The following is a 13,733-nucleotide window of genomic DNA, read 5'->3' as shown; positions in this document are numbered from 1 at the left end:
CAGGGTCTTTTCCAGGGAGTCTTCTCTTCCCATGAGGTGGCCAAAGTATTGGAGCCTCAGCTTCAGGATCTGTCCTTCCAGTGAGCACTCAGGGCTGATTTCCTTAAGAATGGATACGTTTGATCTCATTGCAGTCCATGGGACTCTCAAGAGTCTCCTCCAGCACTAGAATTCAAAAGCATCAATTCTTTGGCAATCAGCCTTCTTTATGCTCCAGCTCTCATTTCCATACATCACTACTGGGAAAACCATAGCTTGAACTATACGGACCTTCGTTGGCTTTGTTGGCCAGGTGATGTCTCTGCTTTAACCCAAACCCTGCTTTTGCACAAATAAAGGCTGGTGGGACCCAGAGAAATCACGTTTACCGGGAGCGTCGCCCTTTTAAGGAGGTGCTGCCCCCTAGAGGCCGCTCCGAGGAGCGACGCCAGCCAGTCCTGAGCCTCGCCTCGCCAGATCCAGAGCCGCGGGAATTCGCAGCGGCTTCGGAGCGCAGCGACTCCATCCATCCATCCGTCCCATCGCATCCCAGCCTCGCTCGCTTGCTCGCTCCTCCGGCGTCTCCGTCGCCTGTGCACCGAAGCAGGTGAGCGGCGGCCGCGTTCCTTTCCCTCTTTGCCTCCCCTATTCATTCACGCCGTTTCCCCTTCCTACACGCCATGGAGCGCGTTTAATCAGAGCGCGCCTAACAACGTGGGAGTTTCCCCCCTGCTGGGTCTTTGATCTTCCTCCCCTCTTCTCCGTTCTACCCCCGCCCCCGCCTCCTCTAAACACACCGGTCAGTTCCAACGCCATCAATTCCATGCTTGCATTACGCGACCCCCACCCCCACCCCCAGTTCGGATTTTAACACCCCCCTCTTCTTGTGTGGAATAGACCTTCGTCTTTGATGGCGAAGACGCGCCTCTTCATTTTCAAGCTCTCGCAGACCACCCCACCCCCTAATTCTTGCCCCTAGGTCGCGGGGGCGCCTTTCACACAGCCCACCCAACCCCTTTATGATCTGAATATTTGCAATGGGTCCCTTTCCTCTTCATTGCCTCTTCCTCCCCGCCCCCCACTCTTGCTTTACTCCTTGCTTTTGATGATGGCTGCTGCGCGCGTGGAGATCCGGCGCTGCAATTCATTCCCCACCCCGGAACAGGAGGAGGGTGATGCCCTGGGTGCTACTGAAGGCTTTTAATCCGTTTTCTCTTTAATTATTTTTATTTCAACTATTTAATTATTTGATTTAATTATTTTTAATTAATTATTTTTTATTTTTATTATTTTTATTATTAATTAAATTTGTATACCGCCCTATACCCCCCCTGCAGGGCCGGGGCGGGAGAGTGCTAGAGTTCTGTCTAGTCAAGTTGAGTGGGATCAATTCCAATCTGTTACCTCCGAGGATGTGGACAGGCTGCTTGGACGAGTGAAACCAACCACCTGTCTCCTGGATCCTTGCCCATCCTGGCTTATAAAAGCTAGCCGGGAAGGACTGGGCAATGGGCTTCGTGGGGTGGTGAATGCTTCCCTCCGTGAGGGAGCCTTCCCAGACCCGCTGAAAGAGGCGGTTATTAAACCGCTTCTTAAAAAACCATCTTTAGATGCGGCCACGATGGCCAACTATCGCCCAGTCTCAAATCTTCCATTCCTGGGCAAGGTGATTGAGCGAGCGGTTGCCGAACAACTCCAGGCACGCCTGGAAGAAGCGGACCATTTGGATCCCTTCCAGTCGGGATTCAGGCCTCATCATGGGACTGAAACTGCCTTGGTCGCACTGGTTGATGATCTCCGGCGGGCTAGGGACAAAGGTGAGAGCTGTTTCCTAGTTCTGCTGGATCTCTCAGCGGCGTTTGATACCATCGACCATAGCATCCTTCTGGACCGTCTTGAGGGGCTGGGAGCTGGGGGCACTGTTATACAGTGGTTCCGCTCCTTCCTCCTGGGCCGTGTTCAGAAAGTGGTGGTGGGGGATGAGTGTTCAGACCCCTGGGCTCTCACTTGTGGGGTGCCTCAGGGTTCTGTCCTCTCCCCCATGCTTTTCAACATTTACATGCAGCCGCTGGGAGAGATCATCAGGAGGTTTGGGCTGGGTGTTCATCAGTATGCGGATGATACCCAGCTCTACCTCTCTTTTAAATCAGAACCAGTGAAGGCGGTGAAGGTCCTGTGTGAGTGTCTGGAGGCGGTTGGAGGATGGATGGCGGCTAACAGATTGAGGTTGAATCCTGACAAGACAGAAGTACTGTTTTTGGGGGACAGGAGGCGGGCAGGTGTGGAGGATTCCCTGGTCCTGAATGGGGTAACTGTGCCCCTGAAGGACCAGGTGCGCAGCCTGGGAGTCATTTTGGACTCACAGCTGTCCATGGAGGCACAGGTCAAATCCGTGTCCAGGGCAGCTGTTTACCAGCTCCATCTGGTACGTAGGCTGAGACCCTATCTGCCTGCGGACTGTCTCGGCAGAGTGGTGCATGCTCTGGTTATCTCCCGCTTGGACTACTGCAATGCACTCTACGTGGGGCTACCTTTGAAGGTGACTCGGAAACTACAACTAATCCAGAATGCGGCAGCTAGACTGGTGACTGGGAGCGGCCGCCGAGACCATATAACACCGGTCTTGAAAGACCTGCATTGGCTCCCAGTACGTTTCCGAGCACAATTCAAAGTGTTGGTGCTGACCTTTAAAGCCCTAAACGGCCTCGGTCCAGTATACCTGAAGGAGCGTCTCCACCCCCATCATTCTGCCCGGACGCTGAGGTCCAGCGCCGAGGGCCTTCTGGCGGTTCCCTCATTGCGAGAAGCAAAGCTACAGGGAACCAGGCAGAGGGCCTTCTCGGTAGTGGCGCCCACCCTGTGGAACGCCCTTCCAGCAGATGTCAAAGTGATAAATAACTACCTGACATTCAAGAGACATCTTAAGGCAGCCCTGTTCAGGGAAGTTTTTAACATGTGATATTTTATTGTATTTTTGGTTTTTATGGAAGCCGCCCAGAGTGGCTGGGGAGGCCCAGCCAGATGGGCGGGGTATAAATAATAAATTATTATTATTATTATTATTATATTGATTGATGGATTGCGTTTGACCCCATCCTTTTCCCCTCTCCACGGAGCTCAAAGGGGGCATACATGGTTCTTCTCTCTCCCCTCATTTAATCCCCACAACAACCCTGCGAGGGAGGCTGCGAGCGAGCGAGCTTCACGGCCAGTGGGGATTTGAAACCTGGCCTCCTAGGTCCGAGTCCGACACTCTTAACCCATTTTAATGTATTTTTAACCTTTGTTGGAAGCTGCCCAGAGTGGCTGGGGAAACCCGGCCAGATGGGCGGGGTGCATGTTACTTCCGGGTTTTGCCGCTTGCCGCATGCGCAGACGCTCTAAATGACACCACGCGCATGCGCAGAAGCGTCGAAAAGCAACGCGTGCGTGCGCAGACGTGCCATCGCTAGTTACGTTTGCTTCTGGATGCGAACGGGGCTCCAGAATGGATCCCGTTCGTATCCAGAGGTACCACTGTATTTTAAAGAAAAAAGGGTGACGTATTCAGTCCTTTCCTCCCTGGTTTATCCTCACAACAGCCCTGGGAGGTAGGTTAGGCAGAGAAAAAGGCAGGGACAGAGGCAGACGGACAGAGAGGCAGAAAGAGATATTGGCCCAATGTCTCCTAGTGAACTGAAATGTCTGAGTGAGGATTTGAACCCAGGTCTTTCCAGTCCTAGGGCAGATTCACACCATGAATCTAAAGCACATGAGCAACCCTCCACCCCCAAAAAAATCCTAGGAACAGGGTAGGGGTGGGACTTTGGTAATACAGCACCCTGAACAAGTTGGTGCCCTCCCCTCTCTCACCTTCCATTCTGCGCATGCTCTCAGTGCCCTGTGCGGGGGAACTGAATCCGGCACTGCTGAGAACTACAGTTCCCTGAATTCTTGTGGGGTAGCCATCTGCTTTAAACGTGTGTTGGATGTGCAAGGTGTAAATCGGCCTCTAGTCTGTCACCCAAACCACTCTGCTGCCCTGGTTCCTGCTGGTGAGGGTGCCATTGTATCAGTATCATACTTACTATCTGGGTCTGGACAGGAACCAGTTGTCCACCAGATGCCCTTATTCTCCAGCTCCAGGGGTCAGCAAACTTTTTCAGCAGGGGGCCGGTCCACTGTCCCTCAGACATTGTGGGGGGCCGGAATATATTTTGAAAAAGTAAAATAAAAATGAAAGAATTCTTATGCCCCACAAATAACCCAGAGATGCATTTTAAATAAAAGGGCACATTCTACTCATATAAAAACACACTGATTCCCGGACCATCTGTGGGCCAGATTTAGAAAGCGATTGGGCTGGATCCGGCCCCCGGATTTGCCTACCCATGGGTTTGCCTACCCATGTCCAACTCCCATCTGCCCCAGTGAGCATGCTCATTGGTCAGGGATGACTGAAAACAATAGTGTGCGGACATATGTGTGAATTAGCCAGGTAGATGCACGAGAGGCAAAGAGGGAACTGGGTTGGTGCGACTCTGTAGCAAGAGAAGGGAAACTGTGGCCCATCAGTGCTCTCTAGGTAAGCCTCAGATCTCCCCCCCGCCCCTCAGGTTACAACCCTCACTGGTCCTGATTTGCACCCCCAAATATTTTTGCCTAGTTAGAATGAAAGAGGCGCACATGACTGTGTGTAGAAATGAGCCTACTTACATGGGTAAAAATTGCAATTATTACTCCACCCACTTTCGGCCCCTGGCCCCGCCCACCACTGACAACGTGGCCCTCAAACGGTTGCCCAGAAGGGGCACGTGGCCCTTCAGCTGAAATCCTTTCCCCACCTCTGGTCTTGACATGACAAGTTTCATCAAAATTCCCTCTACTGCAAAATTTTCAAAGTTGCAGATGTCCTAGCCCCTGTTGCGGTCCAGGCACAGACATTGCATACTTTTAGAAAGTTGATTAGCGAAACGCGGCGTTACTAGGAACCACCCCCAGTATTTTGTGTCTATTTTTGATTTGTCGGGGTTCTAATACGGTAGAAAATAAAGCGCCTCTTGGCTTGCCTTGTGGGCAGAAAGTCTTTAGTTTTAAAGAAAAAAAAAGGTAAAGGACCCCTGACAGTTAAGTCCAGTTGCAAATGACTCTGGGGTTGCGGCGCTCATCTCGCTTTAAAGGCCAATTAAGCTGGCGTTTGTCCACAGACAGTTTTTCCGAGTCATGTGGCCAGCGTGACTACGTCGCTTCTGGCGAAACCAGAGCAGTGCACGGAAACGCCGTTTACCTTCCCGCCGAAGCGGTACCTATTTATCTACTTGCACTTTGATGTGCTTTTGAACTGCTAGGTTGACAGGAGCAGGGACCGAACAACGGGAGCTCACCCCGTCATGGGGATTCGAACCACCGACCTTCTGATTGGCAGGCTCAAGAGGCTTAGTGGTTTAGACCACAGCGCCACCTGTGTCCTATGCTTTTAAAGTAATAGTTTTTAAGAACTACAGTGGTACCTCGGGTTACATACGCTTCAGGTTACAGACTCCGCTAACCCAGAAATATTACCTTGGGTTAAGAACTTTGCTTCAGGATAAGAACAGAAATTGTGCTCCGGCGGCGCAGCAGCAGCAGGAGGCCCCATTGCTAAAGTGGTGCTTCAGGTTAAGAACAGTTTCAGGTTAAGAACGGACCTCCGGAATGAATTAAGTACTTAACCTGAGGTACTACTGTATTAAATTCATAATAGCTTATATAGCTTTGTATATAACTCAGTTGGTAATCTCAGGGTTGTGGGTTCGAACACCATGCTGGGCAAAAGATTGCAGGGGGTTGGACTAGATTACCCCCATAGCTGTCAACGTTTCCCTTTTTTTAAAGGGAAATTCCCTTATTCCGAATAGGATTCCTCGCAAGAAAAGGGAAAAGTTGACAGCTATGGATTACCCCTGGGGTCCCTTCCAACTCTACAGTTCTTTGATTCTATAATACAGTGGTACCTCGGGTTACATACGCTTCAGGTTACAGACTCTGTTAACCCAGAAATACTGCTTCAGGTTAAGAACTTTGCTTCAGGATGAGAACAGAAATCGTGCTCCGGTGGCACGGCAGCAGCAGGAGGCCCCATTAGCTAAAGTGGTGCTTCAGGTTAAGAACAGTTTCAGGTTAAGAACAGACCTCCGGAATGAATTAAGTACTTAACCCGAGGTACCACTGTACGCAAAAGTGATTTACCATGATTTCTGCATTTTAGAGGCGAAAAGGGTTAGAGCGGGGCAGCGGCGGCACAAACTCTCCTTCCCTACAGTTTTCTTGCAAATCAAAGCTCATACTCTAATTGCAGTTTCAAGATTTATAGTGCTAGGAATGGTTGGACTGGGAGGGGGGTTGTGGCAGGAGAGGGATGAGTTGCACGCTGACACCTAAAACGATTACTAAAGAATTCCCAAGAATAAGGGGACTTTAAAAAGAGAAAAAAAGCAACCATTTAAGTATGGTGTTAACAAAAGTGGAAAAATAATGGAAACTAAATCTCGGCGGTTCTTTTTTTAAAATGCGTATGAAATTTTGTTTCAGCTGCGCTCTGCTCATCCTCAAAATGGCTCTCTCCGTGGTACCGCTTCTGCCCGTTTCGAAAACCGCTGACAATAAAGAGGGCATTTGTGTGTTTTTCTTTGAAAACAAAGAGCCGCAAACATTGGGAGCTTTCCGTCAGCCTGAGTGGAGCAGGGTCTTACATAAGGGGGAATGTGGTGATAGGCTGGCAGCACAGAGCAGCTCAGCAGCCTACGATTCCCCCCTTTCCCCTCCCTCAGCCCCATGGCAGGTCCTAGCTTGTCACGTGAAATCAGGCTCCTATAATCCAGAAGGCTTCTGCTTTTGAATGGATGATGTCGGAATCCTTTTCAGCTGCTGGGGAGGGGGAAAAAGGCTGGCGGAGGCTGCTGAGTGAGTAGGTAGGATTTGTATCTGTCTGTGTGTGAGAGAGAGGGAGAGAGCTGTTTTACGATGAGATTGATGCTTCCCTGGAGACCATGGCGGCGTAGGCACCAACCTGCTTGCAGCACAAAAATGTCATTTCCCCCTCAATCCGGAATCGTGTATGGTTATCCTGAGTGCGCTGCTTTCAGCCTAGATTGAGTCTGGATCATAGCTGTCAACTTTTCCCTTTTTTAAAGGGAAGTTCCCTTATTCCGAATAGGATTCCTCACAAGAAAAGTTGACAGCTATGGTCTGGATCCTGCCATCCCCAATGGTTGGGGTGGATTCAAGTTTCAAGAAAGGGGATTTCGACTAACTACCAGGTGGCGCTGTGGGTTAAACCACAGAGCCTAGGACTTGCCGATCAGAAGGTCGGCGGTTCGAATCGCCACAACGGGGTGAGCTCCTGTTGTCCAGTCCCTGCTCCTGCCAACCTAGCAGTTCAAAAGCACCTCAAAGTGCAAGTAGATAAATAGGTACCGCTCCGGCGGGAAGGTAAACGGTGTTTCCGTGCACTGCTCTGATTCGCCAGAAGCGGCTTAGTCATGCTGGCCCCATGACCCGGAAGCTGTACGCCAGCTCCCTCGGCCAATAAAGTGAGATGAGCGCCGCAACCCCAGAGTCGGCCACGACTGGACCTAATGGTCAGGGGTCCCTTTACCTTTACCAGGAAGAACTTTCTGGTGGTGGAAGTTGTTGGACAGTGGAATGGACTCCTTTGAAAACTGGTGGGTTCTCCTTCACTGGTTTGTTTTTTATAGCAGAGGTTCATGAATCATGGATGCTTAAGTTTGAGATTCCTGCATTGTCAGGGGCTGGACTGGATGACCCTGAGGGTACCCTTGCAACTCAATAGTTCTGTGATTCGATGGTTCCTTGAGACATGCTTGAAAATCCACTTTTAGATGAGGTTTTCCTTTTCCTCCATGCTCGTGGCCCAGGTGGACAGAAGAGGAGGAAGCAGTGATCAGGATGGATAAAAATCAATGATATTTTTTAAATCAATCAATCAATCAGATTTTAAAAATTCATATTGGATTTAAAAAAATAATAATAATTGGGTTTTTAAAAATAAAATCCTTTTGGAGGAAAAAATCTTTCTAAAGATAGTTTTCTATTTAAGTTACATTATAGTCCAAAGGCTATGTATCAGGAAAGAAGGATTTGTTTTAAGTTTTTCATGTGTGCTAAAACTCAGTCTAAGTTTTTTTTAAAAATTGTTTAACCACAACAGTTAACAAACATGGATACATACGCTATAATGTTACTGTTGTAGTTAAATAAATTGTTTAAATTGTTATGACGGAAATGATTGTTTTTCTCCTTCCAATAAAGTACAGCAGAAAAGTTAAAACAGTTAACTTATTAAACCTCGCAATAATTTTATAATTATCGATCTCTGTATTTCTAATAGTATAACCAAGTCAGTAATTTTGGATATAACTTGTAAAAACTACTCTGAAAATTTATTAGTCCAAAAATGAAACCTTCATCTGGTTGTAAATATTAAGATTATACCAGCAAGAATGAGTCTTTCTGTAAAAACAAACAAATAGATTTAAATCAAGTCTTACTGACTAGTGATTTAAATCATGATTTAAATCGATTTGATTTAAATCAAATCCACCCTGGCTGTGATTGTGATCTTGGTACACACCCAGCCATAACATCGTGGGGCAGGTATGGATACACACACACACACACACACACACAATGCACAGACCACCTTCATCTGTTTTCAAATGTACACATTGTGGGGTAATGCAGAATCAATCTGTAGTTTTTGGAACAGAACCAGTTCCTCAAGAAGCACTATTCAGGGACTAAAAATACGCAAGATCTCGATGGTGTTTGGACTATGTGGAATAAACAAGTACTCAATCTCCATTGATTCTAAAATAAAATGTCTCAGCCTGCAACAAATCTCTCGCCAAACCTGGACCGCTTGTAAGTATGCAGACAGGCAGGTGGGAACTGGCTGAGAGCAGACTGACGTGGTGGGGCAGTGCCCCATTTGCCGTAAAGAACCAACCTCCACCCTACCCACCCACTTTCCAGTTCTCCTTGTACTCCTCCTGTCCCTTAAGCACAGGTAAGGGCCTTACCCTGCCAGCATGCTGCTCACAGTTGTGCAGTCAATCGTTCTTAATTCTCTTTCCTTGACAATCTTCTTGTCCACTGGCAAAATTCACAAGCTCTGGTTTATGACTGGCACATGGCATCAGAAAGCTTGCAGACAATGTCACGCACTATTAAGGAAATATGTTGGGGTTTTCCTGACACCTGGCTTTGGCTGTCTGCCCCAGAAGCAATAAGTGTTCAAAATTAGCCAGGTGCCAGGTGTATTTTATACCTGGCTATCAGGCACCTGGGATGCGGGTGGCACTGTGGGTTAAACCACAGAGCCTAGGACTTGCCGATCAGAAGGTCAGTGGTTTGAATCCCTGCGATGGGGTGAGCTCCCGTTGCTCGGTCCTTGCTCCTGCCAACCTAGCAGTTCAAAAACACACCTGTGCAAGTAGATAAATAGGTACCGCTCCGGCGGGAAGATAAACGGCGGAGCTGGACCTCAGTGTCTGGGCTGAATGATGGCAGTAGAGATGCTCCTTCAGGTATACTGGGCTGAGGTCTCTGCCTTTCACACTGTCTTTCGCTACCCTGATTTCCAGCTAACCTCCCTGCCATCTCAGAAACCCTCTGGCTTTCTCCCCAGGCTCTCATCCCAACAATAAATGCCATTTCTTGTTAGACCAGAGATGGGCAACCTTTGGTCCTGGAAGCCGAATGTGACCCCCAGGTCTCTCTGTCTGGCCCTTGGAAAATACCCCAGGCGATATTTTCCCCAGCGTTGCTCCATACCCTCTTTGAGTGCTTTTGCCTGGCTAGCAGAACGCACCTTTGACCTGCTGTAAAGAATATTTCTTGCTCGGCTGGCTAGAAGATGGAAAGACGGTGTGAGCTGATGTGTACTGTATGTAGAAACCTTTGGATTCTGTGTGTGCCTGTCACATAGCCTACTTTATAAAGGTACTTCCTGCAGCCAACCTGTTTCTTTCTGTTCCTTCCTCCAGGGATGCCTTGCCACTGATCGTAAATAGCCAATTGATTTTATTTATATGCTTGCAAGAATTTTAGAAGGAGGTTGACCTCCATTTCCAGCTCCAGACAGATTAAAACATTCTATTGCAGGCAATTTCCATGATTGAACTACAGTTGTACCTTGGTTCTTGAACGCCTTGGTACTCGGATGTTTTTGCTCCCGAACGCCGCAAACCCGGAAGTGAGTGTTCTGGTTTGCGAACGCTTTTCGGAAGCCAAAAATCCAACGTAGCTTCCTCGGCTTCCAATTGAGAGCAGGAAATTCCTGCAGCCAATCGGAAGCCGCGCCTTGGTTTTTGAATGTTTTTGGAAGTCGGATGGACTTCCGGAATGGATTACATTTGAGAACCTAGGTACGGTTGTATTTATGTATAGCCCAGATCATCAAATCAGTGCAGAAAAAGTGTTCTAGAAATTTCCTAGCTTCCTCTGCTGCCAGAAAAAGTTTTGCTCTTTGCTTTTTAGTTTTTCCCATTGGGATTTTAAGATTTTATAAAACTGGCATCTTTAAAACGCTTACAAAACATTTGCAAAATGTTGTAACGTTTTTAGCTGCTTAGTTCAGGCAGCAAGGATGGAAAAATACCTGCTCAGGATATTTACGCAGTCTTTAGACTACAGATCCATGATGCAGCGTAGCTGGAGATGGAATATGCATGTGTGATTATATCTGAGGCCCCACTGTAATGGAAGCAATCCTCTGATAATTCAAGGCCAAAGATCAAAAAGGGTTTCCAAAAGAAATCCATTGTGCTCCCCCCCCCCACTAGATCGAAAGACAAAATTCTTCCTTGCGGGTTTCAATATCCCTAATTTAAGTGGCTGAGGATAGTATTCAGGAAATGTTCATCAGGGTCCTGCCTTGGAATCTAGCTAGCCTAGGAAGCTGTGAGTAAGGAGGTGATATAGGTGCCTCTGGGCATGTGCAGAAGGCCAGCTCCAGGAGGGGGGCATTTGCCAGACCTCAGTCGGTAGAATATCAATCTCAAGGTTGTGGGTTCGAGCCCCATGTTGGGCAAAAGCTTCCTGCATGGCTGGGGGTTGGACTAGATGACTCTTTTGGCCCCTTCCAACTCTACAATATGGAGAAGCTCCGAAACGAGTGGGGCTCCTGAAAGCAGCTCAGCATTTCAACTTTGCACAGAGTATCCCAATCAGATAAGACGCAGCCCGAGAGAATTCTCATTTTGCACATTCAACCTATTCCAGTTTAGCCGGGTCGCTTGACTCCCTGCCTCCCAGATTCTGGATCCGGATCTGCCTTCAGGCCCCACCAAACATCTACGAGTCCATTAGCAAAAGGGATGTGACTCCTCCATCCCCCGAGTACTATTGATCCCTCGCTTATTGATGGAGCCCCTGCTCGTGGGCATGTTGGCTGTGTGATGGATTATTTCCCTCTGCTGCCAGAAGACCAGGTTGAGATTTCTCTTGCGAGCTGTCAGCGAGGGCTGCATTAATAATGGAGCGTCTTAGGGGTGACCGGCCAGGGCAATTTCCTTGGCTTGTGTTTTTATTTATTTTTTAAGTGGCTTCCTTGGAAAGAGAAGCCTGCAAATTGCGTGGCTTCTGTTTGCTGAAACCCTGGAAGGTGTAGAAGTAAAACCTGAAGCTCAGGAGAAGCTCATCATTGCAGCCCCCATAGCCCCCAAATACCAGCAACTATGTTGATCATGTGGTCATTGTTGTTTAGTTGTGTCCGACTCTTCGTGACCCCATGGACCAGAGCACGCCAGGCACTCCTGTCTTCCACTGCCTCCCACAGCTTGGTCAGACTCATGTTCGTAGCTTTGAGAACACTGTCCAACCATCTTGTGCTCTGTCGTCCCCTTCTCCTTGTGCCCTCCATCTTTCCCAACACCAGGGTCTTTTCCAGGGAGTCTTCTCTTCTCATGAGGTGGCCAAAGTATTGGAGCCTGGAGAGCCAGTGTGGTGTAGTGGTTAAGAGCAGTAGTCTTGTAATCTGGGGAACTGGGTTCGCGTCTCTGCTCCTTCACATGCAGCTGCTGGGTGACCTTGGGCCAGTCACACTTCTTTGAAGTCTCTCAGCCCCACTCACCTCACAGAGTGTTTGTTGTGGGGGAGGAAGGGAAAGGAGAATGTTAGCCGCTTTGAGACTCCTAAAGGGGAGTGAAAGGCGGGATATCAAATCCAAACTCCTCCTCCTCCTCCTCCTCCTCCTCCTCCTCCTCCTCCTCTTCTTCTTCTTCTTCTTCTGCTTCAGGATCTGTCCTTCCAGTAAGCACTCAGGGCTGATTTCCTCCAGAATGGAGAGGTTTGATCTTCTTGCAGTCCATGGGACTCTCAAGAGTCTCCTCCAGCACCATAATTCAAAAGCATCAATTCTTCGGCGATCAGCCTTCTTTATGGTCCAGCTCTCACTTCCATATGTTGATCATATGTAATACAAATTGGGATGTTCAATTGTTGTACTACATCCTTTGTCATCCCTGACCATTGGCTGTGCTGACTGGGGCTGATGGGAGTTGGAGTGCAATGACTGCAGGAGGGCCACAGGTTCGCCTTTCCAGATATAATTCTGAAAGAGTAGTACCTGCTCCCCAGTTTATTATGTTCCACTAACAGTTACAAGATGGCGAGCTGGCAAAGGGCAATGCAGTGGTTAACATGTGTCACTTTGGCTGGGGAGAGCTAGGCTCATGTGCCCTAGTTGCGGAATATTATCCTGACAGAGAAGGGGTTGGGAATCTTTTTAGGTTCCCTCATGGTCTTCCTGGGACCGCAATACCTCAAGGACCGCCTCCCCCCATATCAACCGACCTGGACTCTGCAACCATCCTCTGAGACCCGTCTTTGTGTGCCTTCTCCACAAGAGGTTCAGAGGGCGGCAACACAAGAGCAGGGCCTTTTCTGCAGTGGCTCCCCATTTGTGGCATGCTCTCCACAGGGAGGCCTCCTTGCTGTTGGGAGGGGGGCGAGATTCAATTCAGTTTGCATTTAAATGCAAACAACTCAAATAATTTGCAAACTGATGCAGAAATGTAGAGAACTGAACTTGAGATTGGGAAAAAGAGAGAGAAGCCAAGTTGACAGATTCATCTATCCCTTGCCTGGAGATGGCATGTGGTCCCCTCTGGAGGTGGGCCTTTGCCCCACAGTGTCCTCAGTGTTATACTCCCAAAGGATGTGTAAGTCTGGAAATGGATTTTTGCTCTTCCCATTTTAATCAAAGTGGGAAGACTATCTTGGAGGGCATCTAATGCTCACCTCTTCTTCTAGGAGGCAAGCATTGCCAAGCCCACAACACTCATTTCTGGACCTGAGCCTAGAGAACACAAGCATCTCATTTGAACCATGGGCCTCCCTGACTCAAATTCAGCACTGTTATTGTACCCCAGCCTCCCCACTCTGGTGCCTTCCGTATGCTGTCAGACTACAACTCCCATCATCCCTGACCATTGGCCAGCTGGGAGCTGGAATCCAAGAATATATTGAGGGCAGCATGTTGGTGCAGGCTGCTCAACCCCTTGTAGCAACCTGGTTTTAAATAGGTAAAGCTGCACGAGGTTTGAAAAGCCGCTTCGCCTGCTTATGGTTAGTAGCTAGCTTAGAACTATTTTTATGCTTTGAGTGTGAGCATCTGTTGAGCTGTTCAGCTCCAGTTTCGAGAAGGGAGAGGAAGCAACAAATAAAGCCCATCCTGTACAGGGAAAGCACAGGGAGCAGTCCAGGAACTGCCA

The 13,733-nt window shown here is 48.5% G+C and overlaps 1 protein-coding gene across 3 annotated transcripts in view; it reads left to right on the top strand.

Annotated features, from left to right (window-relative positions):
* The first annotated feature begins 431 nt into the window (after positions 1–431).
* MPP2 (MAGUK p55 scaffold protein 2) overlaps positions 432–13,733 on the top strand; it is a 75,082-nt gene continuing 61,780 nt past the window's right edge. For 2 of the 3 annotated variants that reach the window (XM_077917378.1, XM_077917376.1), the window contains exon 1: positions 432–586. The gene's annotated coding sequence lies outside the window, so the exon portion shown is untranslated. Of the gene's footprint in view, positions 587–6,774; positions 6,909–13,733 lie in introns of those variants that run through there. The other variant, XM_077917377.1, reaches the window with a different exon arrangement.

This window comes from Podarcis muralis, chromosome 13, assembly GCF_964188315.1.
Source record: "Podarcis muralis chromosome 13, rPodMur119.hap1.1, whole genome shotgun sequence".
NCBI classification, from domain to species: Eukaryota; Metazoa; Chordata; class Lepidosauria; order Squamata; family Lacertidae; genus Podarcis; species Podarcis muralis.
The sequence above is the reverse complement of the archived record's forward strand: the minus strand, read 5'-3'. Positions and strand labels throughout refer to the sequence as shown.